Raw genomic sequence first — 13,923 nt, 5'->3', positions numbered from 1 at the left:
TAACAAAGGTGGAAGACCGCTTTCCACCACTTTTAGAGAGGATTCTATGATCATCAGATCGGTCAAGAAGGATCCCTGGATATCATCAGTCGAGGTACAAAAGCAATTAGAGCTACCTCTATCGGACCGAACAATCAGACGACGTGCTGTTGAAGCCGGATTGTTTTCTCGACGCCCTGCAAAGAAACCGCTGATTTCACTAAAAAAACAGAAGAAAAGACTCCTGTTTGCTACATCTCATATTGACTGGAATGTGCAGAAATGGCGAACTGTCCTGTTCAGTGATGAATCGAAGTTCAACATCGTTGGGAGCGATGGCATTTGCTGTGTACGTCGACCGGCCAGATAACGCCTCGATTTACGTTGCTGCCATAAGACCGTGAAGCATGTTGGAGGCAATGTAATGGTCTGGGGTTGTTTTTCTGCTAACGGTCTAGGTCCAATACATCAAATCGATGGAATAATGGACCGTTTTATGTATAAAAATATCCTGAAAGATGTTATGTTACCTTATGCTGAATGGAATATGCCAATAAAATGGGTTTTTCAGCAAGACAACGATCCGAAACACACTGCAAAAGTAGTCAAGCAGTGGTTTCAAGACAACCACCTATCGGTGATGGATTGGCTGCCTCAATCTCCGGATCTCAACCCTATCGAGAACCTGTGGTAGATCGTCAACCGCAGAATTAAGCGAGAAGGTGTTCGTAATAAGGATCAACTGTTAATTAACAAATCCAAAAGGCCTGGGCAGTGATTCAACAAAGTTTCATTGATCACCTGATCGAATCTATGCCTCGAAGATGCAAGGCTGTGATCGATAACAAAGGATTTACCACGAAATATTGATAGCGAAATACAGCTTGGTCAACATTTTGTCGAGTTGCGCTTGTTTTGTCCAGAAGGAAATCAACTTTTTTTAATACTTTTGATTAATTTATTAACTTTCGTGTACAAATAATGAACTTTGTGATGAATAAAACTTGAAGAACTTTGTCTCTAAACAATTACATAGTTATTTCTCTAAATTGAAAAAATGCAGCACTTTTATATAAAGAAACTAAATTAGCGTTATTTGGTTGCACTCGTTTTGTCCGATACTGTATAAATTAGGGATATACTTTTGGAAGGTAACTACTATTTGTGTCGATGCTTTAAATTTTTAATTTAAACTTCTTTTCAAGGTTTTAGGGCGTTTTTTAACAATTGGCGCTAATAGAGTCCATCAACTAAGGTGAGATAAAAGTTCCTGCAGAAAAAATCAAAAAAAAAAAAAAAGGTTTTTGAAAATGATAAGCTAGAAATGCAATAATATTGGTGAGAAAAATTAAGTTGCATTTTGTGGAGCTGTGAGTCTAGTCTTCCAAAAAAAAATAAAGTCTTACCTTGTTTACAAAATTTTTATTTTTATTTCAAGGTCAGGCTTGCTCGTGTTTTTATTTTTATTTTGTCTTTTTTTAATCTAGTTTTTTCTATTATTATCATTATTATTATTAGTTTTCTTTTATAAATATTAGTAATACTATTTGTAATATTAGTATGAGTACTAGGGTTATGACTTTTTTTAACCCCATGCTCCTGTATTGTAGTCTGATGAAATTTTACCTAAAAAGCACGAAATGAACTATTATTTGCATATCTTTACAAAAAAATTAACCCCACCAACCAAAAATCGATTTTTAACTACGCAAACCGGTTATTATAGTTGTCGTCATTGAAATTTATTTAATTCTGTTAAATATTTTAATAAGTATATATTTTTTTTTAAACAAAAAATCTTTGAGACACTTTTTGTGATGCACATACATTCACTGAAAAATATATACTCATTAAAATATTTAACTAAATTTAAATAAATTTCAATGATGACTATAATAAAAACCGGTTTGCGTAGTTAAAAATCGATTTTTCAATGGTGGGGTGAACTTTTTTTAAAAGATATGCAAATAATAGTTCATTTCGTGCTTTTAAGGTAAAAGTTCAGTAAAAGTTCAAAACTACAGTACAGGAGTATAGAGTTGAAAATAGTCATAACTCTAATGAATATATTTTAACATTAAAAAATATATACTGAATTTTTTAATTTACTTATGTTATTTTCATATAATTTGGAAATGTCCGCTTTTATGGACTATTTTCTGAAAAGCAGATTTTCATTTTCATTAACATAAAAAAGGGTTAACATAAAAAGAATAAAAAATGACAAGAAGAGGGTAGGGGTCATCAGAAAAGTGCGGCCATGGCGCAGTGGTTAAAGCGCTTGCTTTTGAAGCAGGAGATCCAAGTTCGAAACAAACTCTGGACATATATTCGCGTCACGGTAAGGAAAGAGGCGTGAACATCCTAGTTAAATGCACTTCCGCGGTGCTCTGTGACAAGACCGTTAGGTCTTCTTGGGGCACCTAAATAACAAAGTTAAAAAAAAATTTAAAAAAAAAAATGGTGTCATCTTAAAAAATATATTACAATTAATTGTATAACTGTACGTGACGGACTTGGTCGCCCAACTATTAAAGTAGAACAATTTAAGGTATTGCGCGTCATCACCCAACTTGCTGAACATGGATCTGCTGCCTACGATAAGCGGCAAATTGAAGCGTATAGGGTGCGAGTAAAACTTTAGTTATTAAAAATCCATTTTACTATACTAGACCTAAATATAACTTTTTAGCCTCTAAACTTATTCACTAATAATTATTTAACTACTTTATAAAGAGCCTCAAATTGTTGGATGTCAAGCTCAAAAAGATAGTCTACCATTTTAGCAGAAGTGCTTTATATACTTGGTTGATGCCAAAACGGAGATAATTGTTTGAAGGAAAGAGACACGTCCACTCGGTTCCAGTCAAGTTGATGCTAGCTCAAAACGATCTTCATTTAAGTCAAGTGGATGATCTATTTTGTACAGCAATTATAAGTAATGTGGAAGATGTTTTCTCTTTTTTAGGACCCAAGGATGTGCGCTTTATAAGTCAAGACAATAAAGCTTGGATCCCAATTGGATTCTCCGCTGCGAACAAACAAGCTTCTATGTTAATGAAAACGAAATGTCAATTTCTCTTCCTGATCATGATTGGGTCATCACTGTAAAGCATAACTTCATTCCGTCTCTTTGGCAATGAAAAGGCATTGGAATCAAACCAGATGGGGGCTGGAAAATCTGACGCAGTTTCCTGTTTCGGTCCCACTTAAGTTGCAGTTCGATCAGGAAAGCATTCATCATCAACAGCGTATGCTCACGGAATGGACTTTGAACAACTTTTCCCATAGTTCATTTTCATTATAAATGACCCTTTGACTAAGTTGGTCAAGCCAGTGGTTGTCTTCAGTCTTGATTAACGGGATTGATTTTCCCTCATGATCATTATAGAACTCATCTAGGCTCTCAATGAGTTCAAATTCATTTTTAGTATCAATTTTTTATCAAACTAAAATATTTATAGAAAGACTTAAGGAATTAGTTATCTGATTTGCGACTTATATTTAAGGTAGGACAGTGGATCATCTGGGGAAACAGAACTATGATTTCGCTGGAAAGAGCTGTACCTTCATCTTTTCAGGTCTGACGATTGATCAGTTTTCAACGGTGGTTAAGTATATCAATCTAGACGGTAAGACGGAGCTCGATACTCGTCATCTCTCATCGAGGGATCAGGAATGGTTTGCTTTTTATGTGCGCACCAGCCAATGTTTCATATTTTTTCTTTGATAAGAAGCTCTTATTTCCATGTTATTCTTGGTCAATTTCAATTGACCAAGAATAAGATGGCAAGAATAAAATGGCTGATTGGAATTTTCTATTTTAATCAGCGAATCAGAAGATGGCTTGAAAACTGTAGCCGTTTCAGACGGCACAAGCAAAAATCGTTTTTCTTCTGTATTTTTTCTTATAGCCTCCAATATTCAGAGCACCATTCCTCGATCATTGAAATCAATCAGACTTTCTCATTACGATCTGTTTTGTCCCTCTATGCAATCATAATCAAGTTTGTCTCAGAGAATCTGTGAGCATTGTAACTTGTACTTTGCCTACAGGAACAAACAACTGAAACAAACGTTTGTTCTAGGAAAAATAGATTTTGTTTTAAAAAATGGCTATAGGAAAAATAAATAACCAATGACAAAAGGATGAGGGGGTCAAAATTATATAAAAAATGGTGATGCACTTTATGGACGGTGCTTGTCTAAATTCAATATATAAATACAATAAATAAAATAAACGAGTATATAAATACATTCAGCAAGATTTTTTGAAAAGAAATGACGAGAGTTGTATGTAACAATAGCTTAAAGAGGTTTTTTAGAATAGTTTTTGACATTTGGATACCTTGTAAGCGTTTTCCCAAAACTGACTAAAATTTTGATGAACCCATTTAGTGACTTGTTTGCTCCAATAGCCTAGCCCTTTATCTAATTTAATTTTAATTTTAAAATTTAATTTTGTTTAAAACTTGTTTAATTTAAAACCACGTTTACTTTTTAAGTTTTTTTTTTTGTTTGTTTCTATGTTTCCATTATTGTTAGTTAGGTTTTGTTATGTATTGCATTTGCCGTATTCAAAGCTAAGTCACAGTCAAAGTAAAAGTAAAGTTTGTTTATTTTATTTTAAAAAAGAAAATCATTTAAATTTTTTTTACATTTATCAATAAAATAAATTTTGTTGGTAAACGTTAATAATAGTCGTTTTCCAAGTGCAATATGCGGAAGATGTCAAATTAGTTTTATAAAAATAGGAAAAGGAATTATAATTATAATTTTTTGAAAACCATTTGATTTTTATAACTACAAAGAAACTGTTCTTACTAGAAACAGTCTTGCGGATGTGCCATATACCTTATAGCTAGGTGTAGTTTAACATCTGGATCAAATATAGAAAGAAGAGAAAAAAAAAACCAAAACATAACTCAGAAGTTGTTCCATCTCCTGGACCAATTAAAGTTTGTTAAAGAATTTAGATGCTTTTGGACCAAGACCAGAACACGCATCTGTTGTATTGCAGAGAGAAGAGAAAACCTATTGAAGCAACTAGATAGAGGTAAAAATATTATTGAGATGCAACGTGCAGAACTTCATATACTGTACAAAGTCCAAGTATTTCTTCTAAAGTTTTGTTTACTAATTGACTGATTCCTATAAGTCAAAAGATTAAATTAAAAAATGCATGTGGTCTCAGTTACACACAAGAAACTAAAGCTTTAAGAATTTGTAAAAGCTGGAAAGGTCGTAAATCATTTGAAAAAAATTCAAAAAAAAAAACATATTGAAGATGACACTGTTTTTAACGCATACTTTGATGTAAGGTTTATTAAGATTGATGACGACGAAAAAGTAATGGCTTACTGTAAAAATATTTTAGGGCGGGTGGAAAATGTTGTTGAATAAATAAATATTTCAAATAAGTACATTTTAAAAGTTGGTATTTATGAAGAAACTGAATTTACAATAAAATTTTTAATATCATACAACTGTCAGGTCAGGTTATCCTGCTACTGATAATATGTAACTCAGAACAACCTGCTTCATGTCCTGCTGCCTTGTAGGATAAACTTTTTTATGCAAGAACTAAGAGAAGCCAACTCCGACTAAAAACACCTCCTATCTTGGAGCTCTTGATTGAGTAAACGCTAAAGATGATGTCTCTTTAAAATACTCATCTTAGGCAAGTGTTAAACGCATCCGGGTACTATTTTGTAAAAGGCCTCCTAGGCAAATACTTAAGGGGTAAACAGATTCTATCTGTTAACCAGCCTTGCACCTCTTCTTTATCTATTAAGCTGGCGTGGATGTATTTATAGTACATGGTTTCCAGTTTAAGATTTCGAATGCTAGATCTTCTTGATTCAATAAATGGGTTTTGCTTATATTAAATAGTATACTGAGTACTATCTGTGCTTTTAGTTAAATTCTTTAACAAGTTGAAAACTTCATCATTTTTTTTGTTTTATATCGCTCGAATCATCTTTTATCTTTTTTAACTTTTTTTTTAAAATTTTTTTTATTTATTTCGCCGTTATAGAATGTTGCTATTGTATATCCATATATCAAAGTTAATGACTTAAGCAAGAAGAAGGCACATTTTGTCGTATAACCGAGTTCTTACTCAAGTCTGCACTTTTCCGATGTTATTTCTGATCAAATTGATAGAGCCCTTTCTTTTATCCTTTAGCCAACATTGCTATTGTTGGTGACCTTTATGCTCATCACACTGAATGGTTTATATCTAGTTTCAGTGACTCTGCAGGCGTTAAGGCCCACAATTTTTGTCTTTCTCAATCTTTAACACAAATAGTCAACTTTCCAAATCAATTTCAAGACAATCCGAATCATTTACCTTTTCTACTCGATTTATTTCTTGTTTCTGATACTAATCAGTGCTCATTTTCTCCACATTCACTCTAAGGGGCTTCTCATCACGGTTTGATCTCTATCAAACTGTTATCTCAATTTTCTGACAACCATCATTCATCTTAACTCTTTAAACTAACTTAAAGCTGACTGAGACTCTTGTTCCGTAATTTTCTTTGTCATGGCCCTTGGGTAGAATTCTTTGGTCTTACTGCTGACAAATGTGCTTCTTACATAACTTCTTTGATTCAGACTGGAATGGGTTCTTTTATTCTCTCTCGACGATTCTATGTCAAGCTTTACTCTTCTCTATAGTTTTCCTTATATTGTGCTGCTGCAATTTCCAATTAAAACCCTTACTTCCATATCTATCAGCAACAGATCTCCAGAAAAAAGACGTCTGTGCCAAAGCCTGCTATTCTCAGGTCACGAAATCTTATATTTCATCTCAAAAATAAACTCTTATGGCTTCTGGAGAATCTTTAACAGTATCTATAACAAGGGCAAATCTGTTATATCACCTCTCTTGTATGGATCAGATTTTGTCACCTCACCTGAATTATTTGCTAAGAACTTCTTCTCAATATCATCTCTTGATTCCACTAGTCACGTTCTACCTGATATAGCCGACAAGCAGGTTAATCCATTGCTTGACTTTCGTATCAATCCAGCTTTTGTATCTAAAGTGATTTCTACTCTTCTACAGCTTGTGGTCCGGACAACATACCTGTTTTAGTCTTGCGAAGTGTGCTCCAGAACTGTTGTCTAAACTTTCAAAACTATTTAACAAATGCTTATGAGAGTCTCTTTTTAAAACCTGCTGAAAAACAGCATCTGTTATCTCTATTTTCAATAACTTTTGAGAGCGATCTGACTCATCTAACTACCGTTCCATTAGTCTTCTTCTTATCATAAGCTAAGTTTTTGAGTCTTTTAGCAAACAACAACCTCTCATCTTGAATCTAAAAACTTACTTTCAAATCATCAATATAGATTTTGATCTTCTTGTTTTACAGCTGATTTGTTAAGAGTATAATTTATAGGCTTTATTGTGCGTTAGATATATGTGGAAAAGACTCTCGCTCTCAACATTTTTAAAGTCTTTGATAAAGTTTGACATGATCGTCTTCTCCATAAGCTCTCTTCTTACGGTTTATTAGGTAACAACTTTAAGATTATCGCATTCTTCCTTACCAATCATATTATAAAAGTTGTCCTCAATGTACAGCACTCTTCTTTATATCCTATAACTTCAGAAGTTCCTCAAGGTTCTATCCTTGGCCATTTACTTTTTTAATTTACCTTAACGTTTTTCCAGAAATTCTCACATCTAATGTGGCATTGTTCGCTGATAATGCTACCATTAATTCTTGTCTTAATAATTAGCCAACACTCTCTGATTGCTTGGATGGGTCATTTGAGCTTGAAAACTTCTGCAACAGCATGTGGTTCTCAGTGACTTGTGAACTTTAACTCAGATAAAATTCAACTAATCGTTATCGCATTTATCTATATCGTCCTATATTTATGAACGGAAATGTACTCGATGAGTCATCTACTCTTCATTTTTTAGGATTAACTCTTACTTCCAATCTTTCTAGGAAACCATATATCAAACCCGTTGCAATATTAGTATCTGCTAAAGCTGCATCTCCTAGTCTGCTCGTCACTTTTTTACTCGGGGTTTTATTCTTTATTTCTATAAAATCTTAAGTCCGTACTTCTTTCCGAAATTATGTAATATGAAACTTGTATGGAATAATGTTGCCATATCTGGGGCTGATCTTCCAGTGATTTCTTCTCTGTTTTAGACAAGGTACAAAAACGAATTGTAAACATAGGTAAACTTGCTATTGCAGCCAACCTCCAACCATTATCACATTTTCGTAATTTTTTTGTTTTATAGATTCCATCTTTTTTTTTCCATTAACTTCCAACTCTAGTAGTGGTTGCTTGCCGCTTTGTTGGAAGTGAAGATGTTGAAAAAGATAAAAATTATTTTGGAAAAAGTAGAAAATTTCAGTTATGATGAATTTACGTATAAAGAAAAATACAAAGATAGTGGGGTCAACAAACTTATTATTATTGCACTTGTAGATACTTTGCAAGAACCTTATGCAAGTCTAAAAAAAAATAGATTTTATAAATTATATTTTTAGTTTAGGGAATTCAAAGGAGGACAGTTCAAAACTACTTGATATCATATATATTTTAAGAGACTTGACTGAGCCTTTTTGAAGAGATAATGATGAAATTTTTTATTTATTTTACAAGCATTTAAATGTTTGAGAGAAACAAAAGTTACTTGTTTAGGAATAAATTTAAAACAAGGCTATGAAATAAAAATCAACGAATTTCAAAAAGCCTACCGTAAACTTGAAATAAGGGTATCACCTAAAGTACACGTTTTATTAAAAACATACAGAAGAATTTTTTAAAATGACATCGACTATGCTGTTAGAGCGAACAAGCCTTTAAAACTGTTCATCCTAATCGTCAGTTATGGGAGAGCGGTTACTAGGTATCTAGCTGTCACATTTATTCTAAAAACCTTTTTAAAGCTAATGTTACATACAATTCTCTTCATACTTTCTTATAAAAAAATCTTGCTGAATGAATTTACATACTCTTTTACTTTATTATTTGTCTTCATATATTAAAATCATATATATTGTGAAAAGTTAATTTATAAAAGCAAAACATCAAACTTATTCAATATCAAACATTCAATTTATATAAATCATCAATATCTGATGTTTAATGTGTGTTATTTACACTATAATTAGTTTGTGCTAATTATAATGTAAACAACACACATTAAATAATTAAAAAGATAAACGGATTTTTGAATAAATTTTTATCGGATTTTCAACCGTCCTATTTTAAATAACTATTATATATTAAATATTAAGGTAATTAATTTTAGGTAAAGATTTAGGTTATCAATAATAAAACAAAAAGTATTGCAATAAAGCATTGACAATATGAAACACATTGATAATTTATAAAACATAAGTACATGCATAAAATAATAAGCCATTTTTTGAATGAGTAAACAGTCGGAGCCTGACGCAAATCACTAACTTCTTCTGGGAGTTGAGATTTCGAATTTTAAGAATTTGACCCCATGCTGCTGATTATTGGGTCTGATGAGAACGAAAATTGGCATAATGCACCATAGTTAGTTTTCGAACGACTGCATTTGCGTGTGTAGTTTCATAGAAACGTTTAAAATTCTGGTTTCGTGCTTTCTGTACCTCTTCAGAGAGCATTCCAATAGGCAAGACCGTTCTTCTCACAACCTCATGTCCGTGTAATAATATCTTGTTCAATCTTTATTGCATTTAATACCATGGGTAGCTCTGTGCAAACAAATGAGCCACCTAAAAAAGGCAATCAATCATGTAATTACAAAGCTAAGTTAGCAACATCTCAGTATAGAAACAATATTAACTAATAAACTTACCTCAAGGCAGTTCTTATGACACACATGTGGCCAAGATAACATGCAACTTTTTCGGCAAGAGCACATCCAGCTTTAAAATTTCAGCCACAATACTTTTCAGACTATATATATTTCTATCAATCGATGTCCTTGAACCACCAGATCTGGGCACATCAATAATTAATTAATTTCGATTTTCAAAAACATCTTAGATTCTTTTTTTGTTTGTAGTCACAGATAACTTTTCTTTTGTGCTACTCGCCAGCCACCTTTGGTTATCCAATTTGTAAGCAAGGTGAAGACAGAGTTTCATTGTTCTAATCACTGCATGTAATAATGAAAAGCCATACTGTATACCAGAGTAGCATGCATTTTCAATTTTTGATACCATTTTTCAATATTGTTCATCTCTTTTGGTGTGCTGCCATGCATTGAGCAGGACTGTGATGTGGTCTCGACTGATAAGGCTAATGCCACTTTACCATCTACCATGTTTATTTCAATGATATTTGGCACATTTAAATAAGTTTATTTAAATGTACCAAATATCATTGGAATATCCAATTCTGTTATCCATTTATTACAGCTTAAAATGATATTAGCATCCATAACTGTAGTTAAGTAGTTCCTTTTAAATGTTAAAATGTAATGAAATAACAATCAACATTGCTGCTTTGCAAAAATAAATAAAAAAAATTAGATATCCATATCAACCAATTAAAATTATGACTTCCACAAGAAGAGTGAATATCATTTTAATGCACGTATTTAATATAGTGTACATAGCACGAATAAAAAACTGCTTAAATAACGTTCATGTAAAAATAAGTTGTTGCTATGTAAAATTTGGTACCATAACAACCAAATTGTACTCAATGTGTAGCTTGAATACGCCTGTCTACGTCCATAAAACCAAGTGCTTTGGCTTCCCCACATGTTAAAGAGTAGTTTATTACCAATCATTTGCTGCCCTAACCCGCCCCAAAAAAGATACATTTAGTTTGGCTTATTTAAATAAAAAACTAAACTTTTGTGTTATACCTATTCTAATATTCATTTATTAAACCTTAAAATGACATTAGCATCCATCATATAATTTATCTTTTAAATATTAAATTGTAATAAAATAGCAATCAATAATTTTAAAAACAAATGCCCGTAACTTTTAAAAACAAATGCCCGTAACTTTTAAAAACAAATGTCCGTAACTTTTAAAAACAAACGCTTGTAGGGTAGTTCAAATAGTTGTTAAAATCTTGTCCAGTCAACTTTTAAGAGAGCAATCCACTTTGATTACGGCTTTCAAAGGTTACAAATTACATTTCAAAAATTTCCGTTTTCAAGGTATAAGCGCCATTTTAACTTGCTGCAGGAATAATTATATTAGTAAAACTGTATCGTTTCGTACTCCCTCTTGCTAGTCTCCTTGGTTAAAATTAATAAAGTTTTTTGTTAGTAAGTAGTTTGTTAACTCGATAAATAATTTAGAAAGTTTGGTTTTAACTATTTTTAAAAAATTATTACCTTTTTATGGTAAACATTTAATACAAATCATTATTTAAATAATTCACTGTTTTATGTGTTTTTATTTATGATATATCGAAACTATAAGTGAAAAGCTTATTTGAAAAAGCTAATATAAATTTAATATTGTAAATATGTCATTAGCTGTTTTCGTACATGTATGTATAAAAAGCTAATGACAAATTTATGGATGTCATAATCCTGAAATAACGTATAAAAACGACAACTATATTTACTTGTTGAACTATGTTCCCTCATATACGGATTATTTTACAATTTATACTATAAATTGTAAAATAGTTAATTGTAATAGTTTTACAATTTATACTATAAATTGTAAAATAGTCCGTTTATTAGAGAACAGAGTTCAGCAAGTTAATATAGTTGTCATTTTTATAAGCTTTGCCATGGATCTCAGCATTGTGACATCCATGGCAAAAATAGTTGGAAAATTTGACATATCAAGCAATGCTGTAGTGTGGCTGATAATGGAAAACCTCCGTCACGGAATAAAACTTGTTATGCACAACCTGACAATATCTCTGTCAGGTTGTGCATAACAAGTGGATACTAAATTGTTGAGTGTAACACCTTTAACTATTTCAACTGCTCAATGTACTTAAGAATGGTTTTTTATCTTTTCTTATAGATATGAACATTTTACTAGCTTAAAAAAACACAAAAAACAAGTTATTGTACGTTAAAACATTATAACAAATGGCAGTTACACTTGCAGAAATTAAAAAAATGCTAAAAGAAGTGTTATTGGACTAAAGAAAAGAAACAGAGGCGATGCTTAAACAACAAGAAAAAAGTTTGTCGAATTTTTAAGTCCAGACACTAAAATCATCAATGAGCGGCTTGATAAAGTCGAACAAAATTTTAAAGAAAATGCTAACCAAATCAAAATTTTGGTAAAAGATATTGAAGACATAAAACTATCTTTAAATTTTCAAGAAGAACTTTTCGATAAAAAAATTGCTAAAGTCTACGAACATAACAACGAACGCTTAGAAAAGGAAATCATTCTAGCGGAAAATAGAAACAAAAAATACAGAAAAATCAAAGATAGATCTCGAAAAAAAAATTTGCAAATTGATGGAATACCAGAAAGCGTAAAAGAAACTTGGATTGAAACCGAAGAGAAAGTTCAATCAATTTTATCTAATAAATTAGGACTGAATGGAGTTGAAATCGAGTTGAAATCGGACCGGATTGAGAAATAATAGACGTCCAAGAACTGTTTTAATTAATTTACTTAGAAAAACAAAGATCCAAAATCCTTCGAGAATCACAAAAATTAAAAGGAACAAACGTGTATATAAACGAAGATTTTTTCCTTGATACCGTAATTATAAGACAGAGATTGCTGACTGAAGTCAAAAAAAGACGTCAAAACGGTGAGAATGTTGCCGACAGGTATCACAAAAATATTATTCTAAATTATGCTTTTATGAAAAATAACGAAAAACTTATTAGTAAAACTAATAAAAAATAAAATATGATCAACCATATAAATAGCTGTAAGAAAATAACTTTTAACATTTAACATGGCAGAAACCAATATATCAAGCATTTTAAATATGTCTCACAGAGATAATATACTTTTAACAAATGACATTGATCCTGACGTAAACATTTTTGACAAACTTTCAATCGAAACTAATTATTTTAATGTCAGTGAGGCTTCTCGCTTTCTTAATTCTTCATCATCTTCTTTTTCGCTGTTAAACCTAAATATCCAGAGTATGAATAAAAATTTTGAAAACTTAAAAAAAAATGTTAGAAAATTTAAACTATATATTTAGTATAAAACGAGTAACAGAAACCTGGTTTCAAAATAGAGATGATTCAAACTCAAATTTTTATTTATCGGATTATAAATCAATCCAACAAGCAAGAAAAAAGGACACTGGTCGAGGAGTGTGTATTTTTGTTATAGATTCATTTATTTTCAAAAAGATAGAAAACCTTAGCATAAAAAATGCAGATTGCGAGTTATTAACTATTGAAATAATCAATCAAAAAGCTAAAAATACTTTCATTACTGCTCTATACAGACCACCCAATGGCAATTTCGAACTATTTCAAAAACATCCGAAGGATGTTTTTGAAATAGTTCGAACAGGTGACTTCAACATAAGCCTCTTAAATACTAATTGCGATTCCGTCAGGCGCTTTGTAAATACATTTATTCAGCACCGCATTACACCGCTAATAAACAATCATTGACAATATTATAATTAATAACTACATGATTTGAAAAATCGAAAGTGGTATCATAAAATCCGATATAAGTGACCATTTTCCAAATGAACAAAAATAAACCCACTCGCTTAACCATTGAAGATAATAATTACTTTATCACCTATGTCAAACAAATAAACAACAGTTTTATAAAAAAATTTCGCGATTTGATACACAAAACCAATTGGGAACTCATAGCTGAGTGCAACGATGCGAATTACGCTTATGTTCTTTTTATACGCTTATTTTTTAAACAATATAAAAAAGCTTTTCTAAAGACCTAGAAAACAATACATTCTAAAAACCTGCGTAACCCTTGGATGACAAAAGGGCCTCAAAAATCATCAAAAAAGAAGCAAAAG

This window comes from Hydra vulgaris, chromosome 09 (genome assembly GCF_038396675.1).
Source record: "Hydra vulgaris chromosome 09, alternate assembly HydraT2T_AEP".
NCBI lineage: Eukaryota > Metazoa > Cnidaria > Hydrozoa > Anthoathecata > Hydridae > Hydra > Hydra vulgaris.
Note: the sequence above shows the minus strand (reverse complement) of the source record.